This window comes from Larimichthys crocea, chromosome IX (genome assembly GCF_000972845.2).
Source record: "Larimichthys crocea isolate SSNF chromosome IX, L_crocea_2.0, whole genome shotgun sequence".
Taxonomy (NCBI): Eukaryota; Metazoa; Chordata; class Actinopteri; family Sciaenidae; genus Larimichthys; species Larimichthys crocea.
This window is the reverse complement of record NC_040019.1, coordinates 449100-466315: the sequence shown is the minus strand read 5'-3', so window position 1 is coordinate 466315 and position 17216 is coordinate 449100. Positions and strand designations below refer to the sequence as shown.

General features: G+C 44.6%; 1 protein-coding gene across 1 annotated transcript in view; it reads left to right on the top strand.

Annotated features, from left to right (window-relative positions):
* Position 1: 1 nt before the first annotated feature.
* Positions 2–17216, top strand: part of ankrd34ba (ankyrin repeat domain 34Ba) — a 29463-nt gene continuing 12248 nt past the window's right edge. The window contains exon 1 of the mRNA XM_019278672.2: positions 2–38. The gene's annotated coding sequence lies outside the window, so the exon portion shown is untranslated. The remainder of the gene's footprint in view (positions 39–17216) is intronic.

Genomic DNA, 17216 nt, shown 5'->3' with positions numbered 1-17216 from the left:
GCAAAGAGCGCGTGGAGCTGGTGTCACAGCGTGCACAGGTGTGTTGTGATTTTACTTTAAAGGTCCAGTGTGTCAGATTTAAAGAATAGAACTCTGCTTTTATTCAGTCACCTGAATTTGATGTTTTTGTTACGTTCAAATGAGACTTTTAATCTGCAGGTGCAGTCAGAACCAGAACCAGAACCAACAAACAAACAAACAAACACTGGCTCTTGAGTTTTGTAGCCACTCTAGTTTCTCTATATTTGTATAAACCTTGGACAGAGTCTCCGTGACAGGTTGTGTGTTGTCTTGGCAGTTCTGCCTCCGCCAGGTAAATCTAGAGACTGGGCAAAGACATAGATCATATGTGGAGCTAAGGCGGGCCTGGCTGCTCAATCAAGCAGCTCCTAATCCTGCATAACTTTAAGCCTTAATATAATGTGAACAGGTGAGTTGTATATAAATTCACCCTCAGTACAGTTGTCATGAACGGGGAAATTAGCTACAGAGACCAAAACTGTTTTTTGTACCAGGCTGTAAACATGTTTATTTCTGCTGTGAAACATGGGGACTTATGGAGACTGACTCACTTCTGGAGCCAGAGGAACTGCAGGTTGTGGCTTCACTTCACAGACACACAGGTTGCCACTTGGTTTTCTTCCATGTTGAACTGTCATGTTTCTACAGTAGCCCAGAATGGACAAACTAAAACTGCAGTTCCTCTAACGTCCACTTGAGGCTGGCTCCAGAAGTGAGTCAGTCTCCATAAGTCCCCATGTCCAAATGTCCAACTTCACAGCAGAAATAAACATGTTTACAGCCTGGTACAAAAAACAGTTTTGGTCTCTGTAGCTAATTTCCCCGTTCATGACAACTGTACTGAGGGTGAATTTATATACAACTCACCTGTTCACATTATATTAAGGCTTAAAGTTATGCAGGATTAAGAGCGTGGACGCTTTGATTGACAGGTGGGTGTGGTTACAGACGTCTTGATTGAGCAGCCAGGCTTCATTCATATGTTGCAGATGAATGTTTCAGCAGAAAGTTTCAGATCTTTTGACTCATGAAGTCTTTGTGTGTTACTTTCCGTCTGAAATTACTAAATAAATCTTCCAAAATATAAAATACTCCGAGGTTCTGTTTACGGTGAAATAATCAACGCATGCTGTAAATAAAATCTTATTTATATCTGATCTGATCTCACACAAAAGCAGAAGTTTCTATTTTTACAAACTGCTGTTATGCTTCAGAGGACGGGTGTAACTGTCACACGGCCTGAAAGCACAAACAGATGTTGTGTGTGTGTGTGTTTTAAGCTTCTGTACACACACACACACACACACACACACACACACTATGTGGAGTTGTGGTTGTGCAGTGGATGACGGGTGTTACACCCTCCCACCCTTCAGTCAGAGTCAGGTCCAGGTCAGGTCCAGGTTTTGGTCAGTAACATGCGACACTTGAACAGCCTGTGGACATCATGTAACAGATAACACACTCACACACTCACAGCGTCAAAAAAAAAACACAATGTTACACACAATGTTTAATCTGTTAGGCAGCTTAGTATCAGTTCACTGTGATGAAGTCTAACCCGACTCGACTCTGCGGTGACCCACCACTGTACTCAAGTACAAATTCAAGGTACTTGAGTACTTCTTCTTATGGCTACGCGTCTTTTACAGTACTACACAATCAAAAAATACAAAATATGTTCAAGTTCGAGCTTCTCAAACACGAAGATTTGCTGCTTTTCTCTGTTTTACATCGTTGTATATTTAATATTTATGAGTTTCAGACTGTTAAACATACACATTAAGTCATTAATTATTAATTAGTGTTGGCTGATGGGATAGAATAATGAAACCGGGTGGGGACGTTCACTCGCACGACAGAGTTTCCTGACGGACAGTGAAGTAAACTGCTGCCAACTGTAGCTGCTGTTAGATAAACGTTGGCTGAGTTTGTTAGCCGGGCTGTGAGCTCAGAGCACTCGGAGGAGTGTTAGTATTTGTAGCACGGGTATTTTGGACCACCAGGAAGAAGAAGAAGAAGAAGATTACAGGCCTGGGGAATGTGACACGGCTCAGCAGCCTCTATAATGGCAGAGGTAGAAAAGAGTGAAGAGGGCGTTGACGGAGTGAAATAAAAGGATGAAAGACGCCGAGCTGGGCTTCTTGCTGTTGGACTAGTAGGTAATATTAGCCGTAAGGAATGTAACCAGAACAAATACTCGAGTATATTTACCATATTTACTAAATTATACGCAGTGTTGCTTTAAGTTAAGTAATCCAGGGTTTTCTAGGTAAACAGGTTACTATAAAGTCTCCGTTAACTGCTGAGGTAGATTAACCTCATCCTGTCACGTCCCATCAGTTCCAGAGCTTAAAGGCCATATCTGATGTCCGCAGGCAAACAGTGGAAACGCTGACAGATGAAAAAGTCTCATTGCAGCTTAATATCATCAGTCGGAGCTGCACGGGGAGGGAGCGCAGAGAGAAACAATCCCTGCGAGGTCAAAGGAGAGGACAAGGACACGTTGCATCACAGCCGGGCATCAGACATACGCTGCTCCGTCTCAACTGTTTCAGCCCGAAGGGGCTGAGGTCCTCTTCACTCTCTTCTCCTCTGCCATTATGTCAATAGAGGCTGCTGAGCCTGGTTACCTCCTCTTCTTCTTCCTGGTAGTCCATAACGCCTGTTGGTACAAACACTCAGTTCGTCAGCTTGGCGGACTGAGCTAACAGCAGCTACAGCTGTCAGCAGTTTACTTCACTGTCCATCATAAACTCTGTAAATCACAGCTCACAACCCAGCTAACAGACTGAGTTAACATGAGCTAACAGCAGCTAACTAACTGAGCTAACATGAGCTAACAGTAGCTAACAAACTGACCAAACCTTAGCTAACAGCAGCTAACAAGGTGAGCTAACATGAGCTAACAGCAGCTAACAAACTGAGCTAACGTAAGCTAACAGCAGCTAACAGCAGCTAACAAACTGAGCTAACATGAGCTAACAGACTGAGCTAACATGAGCTAACAGCAGCTAACAAACTGGGCTACCATGAGCTAACAGCAGCTAACAGACTGAGCTAACATGAGCTAACAGCAGCTAACAGACTGAGCTAACATGAGCTAACAGCAGCTAACAAACTGAGCTACCGCCTGTCCCACGACGAGGACAGAGAGACTGAAAATCAGATTTTTGTTGAGCGGGTGGTTGAATGTTTCAGACGTTTTCCGTCGTCTGCGCCTGATGTGAAACACTGCAAAAGTTTTGTTTTTTTTTACAGCAGAGAAACAAATCTTCTGTTTTGTCTTATACCGATGTTTGTGCTTCTGGGCATCACCTGCATAGGAACTGTTTTAAACTGTATTTATTCTAAAACCACCAGATTGTTGGCGTGAACACAAATCGCGATAACATAATCCCCCCCGTTTGTTTTGATAGCTCTTCGACCGGAGACTGCTCATATTTTAAACCCTCGTTTTTAAAGAGCCTTAAATATGTGGGAAACACTGATGTTTTTAGCGTTCGTGGAACGTTTTGTGTTTTTATGGTGCCGTTTCTTTTTAAACGATGGTAGAACAAACAAAACACTTGAAAATGATTGTGCGTGTTTCATGCATACGATGTACTTTTACAATATTTGTATACCTTTTTATGATAATAAATTCATTTATTAAACATTTTCTTGCTGTTCTTACACGGAAGGTCGGACAGTGACTTTTCACAGACATGTTCGTGACTTCTTGTGCAAAATGGCGCGTCGTGAAACACTCACAACCTCTCTTGATTTTTTTTTTTTTTTTAAAAAAGCCCACATGAGTAGAAAAGCGATTGCAGCGTCTTAAAAAGCATTCGGACGTTGTTGCCTTCTTTCACAGTGACTTTTTTTTTATTTTTTCGCTGATGCCACTGCGCGGGTGGCAATGTTTAAAAACTCTGCCACATCTGAGGCGACTCCACAAAAGAATGGGCATCACTTGCACGCTGTCTGCAGAGGCTTCAGTAATATTGTAAAAATTAAAGCAACACTGTGTCACTTCAACTCCTAAACTAACATTCTTAAATCCTGTTACCACACTGACTGTGATCAGCTGAACGGTTGTCTCTGTCCATTCGTACGTCTGTTTCTCACTATGTTACTTTGGGCTCCGCGGGTCTGGAGAAGTACGTAACGCTTTACGGCACTAAGTCACACAGCAGCAACTATTTCACTGATTCTGGTGAAACTGGATCATATTTTATGGAGGAAGTTTTCTGGTTTTCCCTCTGATGGTCCTCCGCGCTGCTCCGCCCCTCAACTCTCTGTGATTTACAGAGTTTATGATGGACAGTGAAGTAAACTGCTGTAGCAGCTGTGAGCTTGACCTGTTAGCTCATGTTGCTCAGTCCTGTTAGCTGCATGTTTAGCCTCAGTTTGTTAGCCTAGTCTGTTAGCTTATTGTTAGCTCAGTCTGTTAGCTGCTGTTAGCTCTGTTAATCAGTCTGTTGCCTCAGTTTGTTAGCTGCTGTTAGCTCATGTTAGCTCAGTCGTGCTGCTGTTAGCTAATTGTTCGCTCTGTTAGCTCGCTGTTAGCTCATGTTAGCTCAGTCTGTTTAGCTGATGTTTAGCTCAGTCTGTTTAGCTGCTGTTAGGTAATGTTAGCTCAGTCCGTTAGCTCTATTTGTTAGCTTGTTAGCTAATGTATTCATTTGTTAGCTGCTGTTAGATCTAATGTAAGCTCAGTTTGTTAGCTGCCTGTTAGCTAATGTTAGGTCAGTCTGTAGCTAGCTGTTAAGCTAACTTAACCTCAGTCTGTTAGCTGCTAGTTAGCTAATGTAAGCTCAGTCTGTTAGCTGCGTTAAGATCATGTTAGCTCAGTTTGTTAAGCTGCTGTTAGTAATGTTAGGTCCGTCTGTTAAGCTGCTGTTAGCTAATGTACGCTCAGTCTTGGTTAGCTTGCTGTTAGCCCTAATGTAAGCTCAGTCTGTTAGCTGCCTGCTAATGTAGCCCTCAAGTTTGCTTAGCTGCTGTTAGCTCATGTTCGCTCAGTCTGTAGTTGGCTGTATGGCTATTGATTAGCTCTCGTTTCGTTAGCTCCGTGTTGCTGCCATTAGGCTTCAGGTCTTGTTAGCGCTTAAGGATCAATTGTTAGCGTCAGTCTGCGTTAGCTTGACTGTTGAAGCTCATGTTAGCTCAGTCGTGTTAGCTGATGTTGTAGCTGCATGGTTAGCTCAGTTTGTTAGCTGCTGTAGCTCATTTAGCCTCAGCTCTGTTAGCTGCTGTCACTAAGCTTTGTTAGCTAGTCTGTTAGCTCTGACTTTGTTAGCTCAGTCTGTTAGCTCTCTTTGTTAGTACGTCGACCTCTTATGTTTTTGCTCATATGTAAGTTATCTGAAACAAATACTCGCGTACAGCTAAACTATTTACCACAGTAGATTACCCTAAGGCGCGTAAATTGCTTCGCCGTGTTGCTTTGACCATTCATGATTTGTTTTTTGTGTCTTCTCGTTGCAGGTTCAGCAGCGCAAAATCTGTGAATTCGCTTCAGTGACTTTAAAAGCTCACTAATCCATATTTCTTCTATCAAGAATGCCTCGACTGACATAAATACGTAAAAGTGACCAATCTACGAGACTCATCGGTACAATATGTCATACGTCATATGTGCTGTTGCCTTTGAGTCCGTTTCGCTTATTGTTTGGTTTCAGCTCTCATCAACCTAGTTTCCCAAAAAAAAAAAAGCTTGGCTAAACCTACTCTATAGTGCAGCATGAAACTGAATAAAAACACAGATGACTAGCTGTTGAAACACCATGAAGCATTTAGAGCTTGGATTTCAAAATTACCCAAAATTGAGACCCAACTGAGCTTAAAGTTCACTTCTGCGATGTGTAACGACTTCATAAGACGACAGGAAGTCCGATGTTTGTGTTTTTCCTGCTTGCCCAACGTGACCAGAAAAGTGTGCCACATATAAACTGCACATGACGCTACATGCACCGTGACAACACCCAGTTACACTAAAGCAGAGGAAGATACATCGATAAGGAATTGTCATTCTTTACATCCTCTTTGGCTCATTGAATTTCACTAAACGGACACTAAATCACGTAACAAAAACACTAAAACACGCTCGATTGAACTCTCTTCCCCATCTTGTCAATGTTCAAGCCGTGGTTTTGAACTGTCGGTTGATCGAGTGTTCTCCTCAGCAGCATCCGCCGGGTCATCTCTTTGGGGTGTCCAGGAGTGCAGCGGGAGGAAGGAAATTTCTCAAGCCGGGATCTTTCTCACAGAAACCACTTCCAGCACTTACAAAAAAAAACAAATGGAGCTGAGGTTATAAACATTAAGGAGGGGGGTGTTGTTGGTGGAGTTGAGGGTCAAAAGGTGGCAGAGATCTTGGCCTGACTGGGAGTTGTTGTCCCACACGAAGGCTCCAGACCCTCTGCCGTTCCAAAACCCAGACAGCACCCTCCTGTTTGGCCCGAGAATGACTCCCTGGATCCGAGCGTTACTGGAGCAGCCGCAGGGCGCCAACCTCTTTGCCATTTGCTAGGTCTCTTGTCTTGTGCGACCCTCGGGGGAGGTTTTGGATGTCTACAGCCTAGCTGCGGGTCAGAGCTGTAGATGTTCCCCCCCCCCCACCCAAGCTTGCGGGGGGCCCCCCTCTGGATTATGCTATGCAGCTGCATGAGGCCATGCTGTGGGTGCGGAGTGCTAAGAGTTTTCCCACTTGAAAAGGTGAGGAATATGAGGCGATTGATCATCCGTTCCACGTTTACAGAGTCGGATGTTGGGGTGGGAGGCTGCAGTGGATGAGAGATACCTGGCACGGACCTCTTTTGTTCCACGTGTTTGGCCATTCATCTTGCCGTTTCCTTCGAGTCCTTTGTCCCTCGCCAGTTGTCCTTCATAGCATCTGAAGCTGCCAGTTGAATTTCGCTGTTGTCCCCATCCGGTTTTAAAGAGCCGAGCTCCTCACTTTCATGAGCGTCTTTGCCGCCCGCCGGAAGCTGTGTGGAGCAGAGACGGCTGGGATCTTTAGCCAGGCTCAGAGTTCAACCTCAGGATGGGCTGCTGCAGTCCCGTTTGGCACCGGCTTGGCCAATCGTTGAAAACCTCGATGGGGAACATGGAGGGGTTTACCCCACAAAAGATGGCTTCTTTGACAGAAGACGGGCTTCGGGGACACAGGGTAGAGCGAGGAGCACTGGGGGGACGTGATGAGCTGAATTTCAGAAGGCGATGCCGGAGCTGCTGACGTTTGTTTTGTCCTCGCGTCAAGAGCGACTAATGGAGGAATGCCATGAGGTACTGCTGCTTGTTAGTTTCCCACGATGGGAATTTGTCCGTTTCGTTTATGATAATTCACTCTTGCCCTTGCCTTGCACGTGTCCCGCATTAACTTCAGAACCTTCCAGTCTTCCTGAGCATGACTGCGTAGACAACGGCTGATGTCCCGGACTGATCTTCCAGGCTTAATGTCGGCTCCACTCGGCAGGAGTTAGAGACACCACCTCTTTACCTGGCCTGCCCTCCTGACAGGCGTGCATCAGCGCAGAGCGACTTCCTTGTCCTGGATTTCGGGTTGCTCCTTTTCTCTAGAAGAAACTGTGACCAGCTTGACTTTGCTGGCGCTCTGGGCACGATATTTGGGTCCTGCAGGCCAATCAGGGGTGTTTGGCCTTGGCTGTCACTCTCGTTGATGTAAGCGCCTCCCTCCAGGAGCCAGCCGTGTGAGTCGCAAGCGGGCGGAGGAAGGACGCTTTTAGCCAGGATTAACTGAACTCCATAGCTACTACCCCCGGATTACAGCCTTCGCCCCTCCATCCCTCTTGGTCCCAGACAGGTGGTTTTCGGAGCTGCTAGTCCGGACAGGTTTCTGCAGAAATTAAAAAGCTACAAAGATGTAAATGACAGTTGGCACACAACCTATGGATGAGGTAGCTAAATGATGCTTGTCTCGGTGCTAGTGTCAGCGATGTTCCAGTAGGATTCGTGTTGGGTTTGTGGGTGTGTCGAGCGCCGGGTTCGGTTCTAGAGCCCTCTTGGTATCGTGGACTCTTTACTTAGACTTCATACCTCACGCCTCTGCGGTGAATACTTCCTTCTGACTGCTGCAGTGGTGTCCAGATAGGACCTAATTAAGTAGGTACAGGGAAACTGTCTGTAAACTTCTGGCAACGTTTGCTAGTTTTCTGGACCGAATCCTCTGAATGTAACTACTATGAAACAATCAGGAAATAACCTGTTATTCTGTCGTTTCACTGGTTTTCTTTATACCAGCTCTCCCTCCACTCTATTCACTCATGTCTAGCATCACTCAACCATGTGCTTGCAATTTCCCTACTCGTCCTTTAAGAGGTGTCAAAACAATCTAGGAATTCCATTCTGCCCATTAAATCCTCCGTTCTGTTCTGGCCTCCCTGTAATCCATTAAATCCCCTGATACTAGACGCCTTGTACGGCTATCATCCCTGCATAAACAGCCAGTCTAATACCAACAAGGGAGCGTGGCATCAATGTTTAGACCAGGAACCTGATCCATATAAGGTGTCTTCAACATGCGGTCTTTGCGACCCCTAGGGGGTCCACAAGGTACTGCAGGGGGTCACCAATTTTTGTCATATAACTGACAATTTCACCAGTAATGGTGACTGTGACGGAGGATGCATGATAATATAACGAAGGAAAATACAAACAGCAAAAGACATTTGCACTTGCAATGGATGCGATCAGTGGGACATTGCACAGCTCTTGGCGTTAATCATAAACAAAACCCATAACTATGACATAACTTTTTTTAAAATCAACATAAACACCATCTTCGGTAATATAACCCAGTATATGATAGCGTAATACCATGAAATACACGTTAATTTAAAGCTAAATCTACAACGACCCCTGCCATATTGCCATTATTCATTTCACCTTCTCATTTTTCCCACTTTCTTTTGTAATTTAAGACACAATATATATTCATTTTATCGAATATATTTAATGTCCTTTAATCTCCTCTCTTAAACCGCCACCGTATCCAAAACAGTTTATATTGCTGATTCTACACGTGCATCTACCATCCCGTACATGAAACATATTTTGGATTTGGAAAAATGAGAAACCTATAAAGCTCTTGTCTCTTTTTTTTTTGTTGTTGTTTGTTTTGCATATAGGTTCATTCAACGGTTTCTTTTCATACGCTCGTTCCTCCGCCAGCACCAGCAGAGGCAGCCACTTTCTATCAGCCTTTGTACTGTGTGTCCTTGCCTTCTCTTCTATTAGGACCAGATAAGGTGACAGTTACAAAGTCCAGACAGATATTCCCATGCGTGCGTCACCAGTCTATGAAACTGAAACACGGCAAGATTACATCTCTAAAGGGGAAAGGGTTATTTTAGTATTTTGCAACGGTATGCAAAGAGGCAACAGTCCCTGGTGTTGTGTTTGTGTCGGAGCCCCATAAAATGTGGATTGAAATGATGCCTGTAATGACATTAAATGAAGATGAACAGGTGCGGTCATCGCAGATTTAAAGCAATTAAAAACACTTTTCAGGCGCAGGGTCTTTGGTCTCATGTTTAAACCCGCTGCGTCGCTCTGCAACATGTTTGACTATCTATGCTTAAATGTGTCATATATTTGGCATCTGCATGTTACTTTCACATGGGCGTTGATGTACTTGCGGGCCCCATTGTGTGACTGAAATTGCACAATGATTAGTGGCCTACATCGTACTGCATGTATTGCCATGTGTTTGCTATAGCCACTGCTCAGTCCCCACATAGTAAACAAATCACTGCAATCTGCACTCCTTGCCAACATTTGATTCGAATCGAGGCGGAAACACTGAGATTACGTGTTGAATCTTTTCATGAGACTTGTTGACAATGAGGAAAATATAGAAATAAACGGGCATATTTATCTTTGTCATGCGGTTTACATCCACAGAAGACTTATTAAAATCAGCTTTTCGCTTATGCCCTCTCTGAGCTTGAACTTTTGTCGGAATGCTTCGTTTCTATTATTCCTGGCACTCTGTGGCAGTCTGCCTTATGGATGAGGAAACCTTTGGTTGTTTTCTATACGATGCCTCCTCGTTAAACTACACAAACCTTCAATAAAAAGGTTGCCAGCTGGCTGGACTGCAGTTTATGCAGAAAGAAAAAACACATCATTGTGAACTTTTCTCTCTGAAACTAACAATATTTTAACTGTCTCGTCATCCGTTAACGTCTGCTTCTCACACTATGTATAACTTTGGGCTCCGGGGTCGGGAGAAGTACGTAACGCTTACGGCACTCCGTCCACGGCCAGCAACTATTTCACTGATTCTCGGTGAACTGATCATATTTTATGAGAAATGTTTCTGGTTTTCCCTCCGATGTCTCTGGTGCCTCCGCCTTCAACTCTCTGTGATTACAGAGTTTATGATGGACAGCTTGAGTAAACTGTAGCTGCTGTTAGCCTAATAGGAAGTGTTGGTTTGTGGTCACCCACCGGGACGAGGAGTGCAAAATACCGATGGAGTGGAGTGGAAGCCAGTGTCGTGCCAGAACTGGAGCGGGCATTGTAACCGGCTCAGCAGCCTCTATGGACATAATGGCAGAGGAGAGAGATGTGAGATGGACGCTGAGCGAGTGATGCGAGCAAAGAAAAGGCCGCGGACAAGGAGTAATGTGCGGGACTGACTTTTAGGGTTGGTGAGAGCTGGTCGTGAAATAAAAAGGCTGAAGACTAGACGCCGAGCTGGGGCTGACTCGCTGTCAACTGTCGCTGCTGTCAGCTTAATGTTAGCCTTCCGTTCGTTAGCCGGGCAGGGCCCGATTGCCTTGTTACCACCGGCACCAGATGAGTGTTGTGTTTCGTACCACGGAAAAGAGAGGAGGTTACAGCGGTACAGGGCTACGGGGACATGCTGACCGATAGTGAGCCGATGTTGTCGCAGAACGGAAGGACAGGACAGAAGGCGAAAAAAGATTTGAAGACGATTGGATGATTGATAAATAAATAAGAATGGCGAGTGACGCGAGCGAGCAATGAAAGCTTGCTTGCCTTATTCATTCCTGCAGCACTCGCTTAAGCACCTGTCACAAAGTGTTTTAATGACAAAATGATTGCCCTGTGGAGCGGTGCGATGAAAGATGAAAGCATCCGACCAAAAAAAAAAAAAAAAAAGAGAGCAGCATGATTAAATGCAAACCACCTCACCTCATTCTGTCAACGCGGTTGCAGGTGGTGTTTTGTCTTGGACGTGAGTGGCTGCCTCTGGAAAGAGCTCAGTGATGATGTCCCCCGCCTGACAGCAGCCACAGGATTTGAAGACAGAGAAGAGAAGACGACAGAAAATGTCTCCTCCTTATCCTCCAAAGTCAATAAATTCAAACCGATGTCTGCTTTACAGATTTTTGCGGCCAGCAACATCTGCGCGTCACAGACCTTCAATTCAGTTATTGATCAGAACGCCTGTTTTAACCTCGATTATGCAGGAAGAATTAAGATTGGTTTACTCTTCATTGTTCATATAGCGTTGCATTATGGGATCTGTAGTATTCTAATCTCACTGTCTTTCAGCCTTTTTATTTCACAATCTCTCACCAAACACTAAAAGTCCAGTCCCACATTTACTCTAGTCCTCCATCATCGTCTCTTCGGTCCTCTTCTCCTCTGACCATTATGTCCATAGAGGGCTGCTTCGTTACAGCGCCTGTTGCCCAGCTCCGGCTTCTTCTGGCACAACAATGTCAGCATTCCCGTTAATCCTACCTCTCTTCTTTCCTGGTGATACACACACCACACATGATGCTAAACAGCAGCTACCTCAGCAGTTTACTTCACTGTCCATCAAATCAACTCTGTAATCACAGAGCAGTTGAGGTGCGGAGGCAGCGGGAGGAATCAGAGGGAAAACCAGAAAACATTTCATCCATAACAAATGATCCAGTTTTCACCAGAATCAGTGAATAGTTGCTCTGCTGATGTGACTTAGTGCGTGAGTGAAGCGTTACGTACTCTCCCGACCCCCGGAGACCCAAAGTTAACTAGGTTGAGAGAAGCAAGGACGTACGAATGACAGAGTGACACCTGGTCAGCCTGATCAGGCAGTCAGTGTGGCATCAACATGATTTAAAATATTGTTGTTAGCTGAACATTCCGGATGAACACATAGCGTGTCCGTTGATGTTTTAACTCTTAAAACATCCTACTGAGATTCTGCAGTTTAGAGCCCTCCCAAAACATCGCGGGCACTCCAGCTTACTACACTGTGTCTCGTAATGTGGGATGTAAACACCCTCAAATCCAACGTCTCCATAACTTACAAACTGTACTGTTTTATGCTACACACACTGCCGCGCTCCTCCGTTTATATTACAGTATGTGTTGCAGTGTTTTGTTTCCACCCTGCGGCTTTGCGAGAAACTCCACTTCACCTGGAACAGGCTGACGCTCAAACACTATCCTCTGTGAGAGCCCTAACAATGTGTGTGTGTGTGTGTGTTTTCGTGGTTTGCATGTGCACATGTCCAGAGCGTGTGTAGTTGTAGCACACTCTCAAAACAAGACAAAAGTGTTAGTCAGATTGATAAATGCTGCCATAACGTACATTCCCTACTGAGTAATCACGAAACGATTCTGTTCAAAATAAAAAGGTTCACAAAGAATTTACAAGATTGAACTGCTGTGTTTGTGTTGTGGTGTTGTGTTTGGTGTTGTGTGTGTGTGCGTGTTTGTGTGTGTGTTGTGTGTGTGTGTTTCATACTTACCAACCCTTCAGCTGTGTGTTGATCGTCCTCTCTTGCAGACATTTACTCCTTGTTGCAGAGACTCGCCGATGACGTCCTCAGTGACCAGGCGGGTTGTTGTGGTGTGGAAGTCAGAAGAGGCAGCAGCAGCGCAGCAGTCAAGGTTTTTCAGATTGTTGTTTGCTCCTCAGACAAAGTATGTGATGATGGAGTGAGAGAGAGAGTGAGAGTGAGTGAGTGAGTGAGATGAGAGAGTGTAGAGGCTTGTCGTCAGGCTGGTCTAAGAAATGGTTAATCCATCATCCACCGCAGCAGCAGCAGCAGTAAGCAGAGCTCTGGAGAGTTACAGAGAAAAAGGTGACAGGATGAACACACAGGTGAAGCACTATAGCAACCCCCGCTGCAACACACACAGCACCAGCATGTCTGATTTGTCTTTCAATTACAAAAAAACAAAACAAATGGGATTCTGATTCAGCCTTTACTTGTGGCCGCCTCGCAGGACTTCTTTCTCTTCTTTAGTTTACGCTCAGAGAGACGAAGAAGAAAGAAGAAGAAGAAAAATATATATATTATTTTGTCCACCTTTCAATGACATCTCCATGACAACCTCAGGAGGCCGGATGACGGCCACATGTTTGTAATTGTGCGAGGAGGAAAACTGTTCTTTGTGCCTGTGTGTGAGTACTGTGTGTATGCATGTGTGTGTGTGTGTGTGTGTGAATAAGATAGCCGTGCATACACTTTGCTGCATGCACAAAGATTCATTTATCTAATATCAAATATATGAGGGGGTCGATGTTGTTGATTTATTGGAAATATCTGCACAAATTTAAGATTAAAGACGATTAAAGCTGTTGCGCGTGTTTGTTGCAGATCAAACTCAGCTCATTTTTTTAAAGAGTCCTTCCTGAACTGAAAAAAGAAAAATGCAATTGCAGTTCTGCATCACATTTAAGAAAAAACACTGTTCTTTGTGTCCTCCGTGCCCCGACGGTTACCAGCCCGGCTGTTAATTGTCAGGACCGCGGTACACGTTTCTATCACTTTTCTGTAGCCATAGAAAACACTGTGACTTTTCGAGGAAGCAGTTGTGAATCCACCACAAGATGCAGCGTCTGACTCTATCGCACAGGAGTTGAAACAAACACAGTCCTGTGGTAGATCCTCCTTCGTTGAGGTGTTGGTTGCTGAAAACTGTTTCAGAAATGTTGTTGGTCTTTTTCGCGATCTAACTTCAGCATCTCTTCCTGGAGTTGGTCTTTCACACCACAGGAGTCCTAGAGGGGTGAAGTTCAAATGTTAGAGCTTCTCCTGAAGATGATGTTACAATGCTACCCCAATAGAAAAAATAGTTTGTCCATCTTTTTGTGGGGTGGAGACCTCCACGATCGTTGGGTGATGATCTGAGAGTTCTTTGGTCCCTGGTCATTTCTGTCACAAGTGGATCAGCATTACCTCCGACATCGGATGGTTAAAGAGAGGAGGTCTTCCAGAACCACAGAACAAAGTTTGCGTCCAGATGGATGTCTCGTCTTTCCATAAAACCTGGAACATCGTCGATTGGGTGGTTTTGGGCAGGGCCTTCGATACCGTGGGCTTGAATCCGACAACTTTGCTAACAGCCAATCATCAACCAATCATCAATCATCTTGCCCGCTCACTCTCTCTTTTCGCTCTCCGTCAGTCCTCTTCGTCTTTTCTCCTCTGCCATTATGTCCATAGTGCTGTGAGCCGGTTACACTGCCGCCTGCCTGGTTCTGACACCACAGCTCCGCTCCCGTCAACTCGGGAATCGAGGAAAAGTTGCTTTAACAAACAGTGATACCGACGTTGGACTCGTCGTCATGAGTTGTTGATTTCACTTTCCACACCCCATGGGACTAAACTCTTCTCTTACATTGATGCATCAGTATGGACTGTAATATTAGTCACAGGAGTATTCTGTTACTTAAGTATTTGTACTTTACTTGTTGAGATCCACGCTGGAGAGGTTAAATCTGGTGAAACATTCTTTTTTTTTTTTATCACAGTTTCTATTTTGTTTCAAATGCAAGGCCTTTCTTTGCAAACGTTGTGTTAACAAACGCAGTAATAATAATCTTCATGTTCGCTTTTTATCCCCTCTGAGCTGCTGCCCAGTTCAGCTCTCCGCAGTTAGTTTGAGTCCTGGCGGTGAACAGCAGCCATTACCTGACACTTTCTCTGCCCTGTTCTGATGGAAATCAGCACTGTGAACAAGTACTCTCAGCTGGAAACAGGAGACACCCACGGGACTGTTGTTTAGCCATCATGACTAACCAGGCACCTGCTTGATTGCCCTCTTAGGGAGAAGCACACTTTGGAGTTTTGTATAGATCTTTTATTTATAGATGCATCGTCACAGCTAACTGTCTTCTTCAGCTGACGACTGAAGACCGAAGTGTCTTTTATTGTGTGAACGCAGCTCAGAGCTCTGTCTGTTGTTTCACTTTGAAATCACATTTTCACGTATGTTCAATTTTCTGATTCACAGCATCAAGGTGAGAGTGATGAAGGTTAGACGACACAATGAGAGGCGTCTGACGCGTTGCTATTAGAAACACGGCGGCAGAGTTATTTGCCTTCAAATGATGATCAGGAACACGTGCATGAATTATATTAAAACCAGAACAATATTCTTTGTCTGTTTCTCACACAGCAGCAACATTTCACTGATTCTGTGAAACTGGATCATATTTTATGGAGGAAATGTTTTCTGGTTTTCCCTCTGATGTCCTCCGGCTGCTCCGCCTCAACTCTCTGTGATTTACAGAGTTTATGATGGACAGTGAAAGTAAACTGCTGACAGCTGTAGCTGCTGTTAGCTCATGTTAGCTCAGTCTGTTATGCTGTTAGCTCATGTTAGTCGTGTGTTAGCTGCTGTTAGCTCATGTTAGTCAGTTTTTAGCTGCTGTTAGCTCACTGTAGCTCAGTCTGTTAGTTGCTGTCTGTTAGCCTCATGTTATCGCTGTTTAGCTGCTGTTAGCTCATGTTAGCTCAGTGATATGTTAGCTGCTGTTAGCTCCTGTCTAGCTCAGTTGTTTAGCTGCTGTTAGCTAATGTAGCTCAGTCTGTTAGCTGCTTTCAGCTCATGTTAACTCAGCTGTTAGCTGCTTGTTAAGCTCATGTTAGCTCTAGTCTCAGTGTGTTAGCTGCTGTTAGTACCTGTTAGCTAAGTTTGTTAGCGCTGTTTTAGCTAATGTTAGACTCAGTCTGTTAGCTGCGGTTGTGAGCCTCAGAGCACAGGAGGAAGGTTAGTTTGTATAAGGGCAGAGGAGGGGTTTTAGCGAATGCTGACGGGAGCAGAGCCAGTGTTGTGCCAGCAGAACGGAGCTGGGTTGACCTGCTTGATGTTTTCGACGTGTTTTCGTAAATCGCCAACAAAACCAAATTCTATGCATGTTGCTACAAATTTATCCAAGTTTGGACTACTTTCCACCACACAGTGGTTTGCACCCTCTTTCACTGATATAAAAAACATATCAATTACAGCAGCTTTAATGGTAATTTACATATTTATTTGCCGTCTGTGGTTGTTGTCTCCTCCTCTTTGTTTAGAGACCTCACCTTTAATGTCAGCACCAGAAAAGCCTCCGAGTGACTGAATTAGAAACTATACAGTTTTTCTCCCCGTGTGAGTGAGAATTTAACGACACAGGATTATTTCCAGCCAAGACAATGTGCTCAGATTTCTCTGTGGGCTAGAGAAATCACAGATCTGCAGACCATAGACTAAAGGTTTGCAGTGTTGTGCAGGCAGTCTGGGTCTCCTTGCCAGTCGCTTGGTTGCACACAGGCTGGCTCTCCCAGAATAACACAGAAAACAGATGCAGAAGCAGCTGCGAATATAAAGTGTTGAAGAAATAACCACAAGAAAGAGGGCTGAACAGCTTCCGAAGAGCTCGACTGATACTGAGTGTCTGACTTGAAACAATGCATATACTGGTCAGTAATGTTTGTTTATTTATTGCGCAGCATTCATAGTTGGCAGACGCACAGTAATAATAGTAATCCTCTATAATCCTTTGCTGGCTATATCTCAGATCAGATGCTGTTATTAAAGCCCTTATGGCCCCACCCAACAGACCACCACTGTGCCAGATCAATTGAAACTGTTCGTGTCGGTTTAACTCCCATTGAACACTGACCTGTGATTCAGGTGAACGGTGTCTGTCTCTGTCATTCGTAAGTCTGTTCTCACACTATTGTAACTTTGGGCTCCGGGTCGGAGAAGTAGTACGTAACGCTTTACGGCACTAAGTCACACAGCAGCAACTATTTCCTACTGTTCTGGTGTGAAACTGGGATCATATTTTATGGGGAAATGTTTTCTGGTTTTCCCTCTGATGTCCTCCGGCTGCTCCGCCCTCAACTCTGTTGATTACCAGAAGTTTATGAGGACAGTGAAGTTAAACCTGCTCGACCGCTGTAGCTGCATGTTAGCTCATGTTAGCTCAGTCTGTTAGCTGCTGT